Source organism: Myodes glareolus, chromosome X (genome assembly GCF_982192425.1).
Source record: "Myodes glareolus chromosome X, mMyoGla1.1, whole genome shotgun sequence".
Taxonomy (NCBI): Eukaryota; Metazoa; Chordata; class Mammalia; order Rodentia; family Cricetidae; genus Myodes; species Myodes glareolus.
The window spans coordinates 87,923,859-87,926,769 of NC_142053.1; the positions used below are offsets into that span (position 1 = coordinate 87,923,859).

The 2,911-nt window shown below is 44.1% G+C and overlaps 1 non-coding gene across 1 annotated transcript; it reads right to left on the reverse strand.

The window, feature by feature from the left end:
- Positions 1 to 2,200: 2,200 nt before the first annotated feature.
- Positions 2,201 to 2,307, reverse strand: LOC125389519 (U6 spliceosomal RNA). Its single transcript, XR_007228471.2, has one exon. It is a non-coding gene; the product is annotated as a U6 spliceosomal RNA (small nuclear RNA).
- Positions 2,308 to 2,911: the final 604 nt, after the last annotated feature.

Genomic DNA, 2,911 nt, shown 5'->3' on the forward strand with positions numbered 1-2,911 from the left:
GAAATGAATGCAAATATCCACCCTTAATAAACCAAGTGTAATGTAATTTCCTCCATGAGAGTACTCCACCCTCAACCCCTTAGCCTACAGAAATTCCCTTCTCTCTAATACCATAATGCTTTGGATGTTTACACACCCAGAAACATGATTTAGTACAAAAAGAAAGAGAACTATGCCACAGGGATTTAGGGTTGGGTGGATTTTTTTTACTTGAAGCTCAGAAGATAAGTTCTGTTTATATAGATGGCAATAAAAAGCAAAGCAAAAACCTTGAGAGACTAGTGCATGTCAGAGCCAGAGGAGTACTCACGTCCTGACCCAGAATAGCCTAGAAAGCACATTTTCTGGGTCCAAAATCTACACAGCTCAGCCCAGACAGAAGGGTGGGGCCGGCCTTCCTACCAGCCCCATGTCTCAGGGATGAGTCAACACAAGGCGTCAACTCCAGTATTCAGTGGTTTGGGACAGAAGAATATAAGTTTTCTTCTGAGATTGAGAGCAAATCTGGAACTTTCTTACTATTTTTTTATAATCCCTGTGCTTGGCCTGAAGTTACAAGGGCACTAATCAGTCCCAGTAGCATCCATATATAATGCCAGAACTTGAAGTACTGAAATAGGAAGATTGCCAAGAGTATGAGAAATAGTTATGAAAATGCAAAACACAAATCATTAAATACCTGACCTTAGCCTAAGACCTGATAGGGGGATCCTGACACCTGCAGGCTAAAATCCAAACTCCTTAGCAGAGAAAATATGGTCAATTTCATCTCCTGTATATGTGCTTCACATCCTGAAGGCACCCGTACTAAACTGACAAAATCCTGTTCTCTGATTTGGTGAGTTCGTTAGATGCTAACTGGGTTGTTCCCAGTGTCAGAATGTTCTCCCACGTTTACCAGGAAAGCAGTGACGTTTCCTCTAGCTTCATCTCCCCAACCACAAATGCCTCCACGGGCTTAATTCCATCACCCTGCTTTGAGCTCCCAGAGTTCTTTTTTCTTTTCCCGTACAAAAACGTATTTGCAGCCGGGCAGTAGTGGCACACGCCTTTAAGCCCAGCACTTGAGATACAGAGGCAGATGGGTGTCTGTGAGTTCCAAGTCAGCCTGGTCTACAGAGTGAATACCAGGACAGCCAGTGCTACACACAGAGAAACCCTGTCTTCAAAAACCAAAACCAAACCAAACCAAGCCACATGTATTTGTAGAAGTGAAACACAATAGCCTCCAAAAGAAAGTGCTCCTCTTGAAGGGAGCAAAGCAACAAGAGTGCTGACTTTGATGAACCTTGGGACCTTGGATCATTTACTCTACTTCTCAAGGTCTCCATCTACCCATCTATTTGGGTTTATTGCTGTTACTTTGGCCATGCTGAGGATCTATTTCAGAGCCTTACATATGCTAACACTGAATTATGATCTCAGCCACCTATCCGCCTATTTGATGGTGCAATAGGACTGAAATTTATATGTTGTTCTGACATTCTTTTTATTTATTTGTTTGTTTGTTTTACATCCCAGCTGCAGTTCCCCTCCCTCCCTCTTCTCCTCCCATTCCCTTCCCTCTCCCCTCTGCCTTGCTGTTAGGAGTCCCACAAACAGAACAAGCTACACAACTGTCACATATGTGTAGAAGGCTTAGGTCGGTTCCATGCAGGCTCCCTTGTTGGTTCAGTCTCTGTGAGTTCCTATGAGCCCAGGTTAGATGTTTCTATGGATTTTCTTGTGATGTCCTTGACCCCTCTGGCTCCTGCGATCCTTCCTCTGTCTCCTAAGACGAATTTCCCGAGCTCAGCCTAATGTTTGCCTGTGGGTCTCCACATCTGTTATCATCAGTTACTGGATGAAGGCTCTCTGACCACAGCCGGGATAGTCATCTGAATCTGATAGATCACAGGAGATGACTAGGTGAGGCTACTACCCACTATCACCAGGAGTCTTAGCTGGGGTCAGTAGATTTATGGGAGTTTCCCTTGCCTCAGGATTCTACCTGACCCCAAAGCCCTGTTCCAGTCATCTCTTTCAGTACTCTCCCCGCTCCATCCATCCATCCATCCCAACCCAGTGCCTCAACTTCCCATCTCCACCTGACAAAGTCTACACAGGAGAGCTCTTCCATTTCCCCTTCCCAGGGATATCCATGTGTTCCCCTCCATGGACCCTCCTTGTTACCTAGCCTCTCTGACTCCGTGGATTGTGGCAAAATATGGAATGTTTCACAGATCTGCAGATCATCCTTACACGAGTGCCATGCTAATCTGCACTGTGTTGTTCCAATTTTAGTATATGTGCTGTGGAAGTGAATACTAAAATTCTAACATTCAAAATGGTTTGCTATTATATTAGGGGGGTGAGACCTAGGACCTTGCACGTGCTAGGCAAGTGTGCTACTACTGAGCTGCACTCTGAAACCCCTGATAGAGCATAAGATGCTTTTCTAATGTTGGGGGAAGAAGTAATAGCACTTATAGATGAGAAGAAATGCATAACTGTTTTAGTTAGATTTTAATTGCTTTGATAAAAATGCCACGACCAAAAGCAACCTGTGGATGAAAGGGTTTCTTTGGCTTATGTGTCCTGATCATAGTCCACCATAGAGGAAAGCCAAAGTAAGGACTCAAACAGGGCAAGAACTGAAGCAGAACGGAGGAGGAACACTGCTTACTGGCTTGTTCAGCTGGCTTTCTCATGCAACTCAAGACCCCCTACCCAGAGCTTGCAGTACCCACAGTGGGATGGTCCTCTCCACATCAATCATCAATACCCCGCAGAGTAGCCTATAGGCAATCTGATGGAGCCATTTTCTCAATCAAGGTTCTTCTTCCCAGATAATTCTAGTTCAGGTCAAAATGACAAAAAAAAGAAAAGAAAAGAAAAAAGAAAGAAAGAAAGAAAGAAAGAAAAAAAAAAA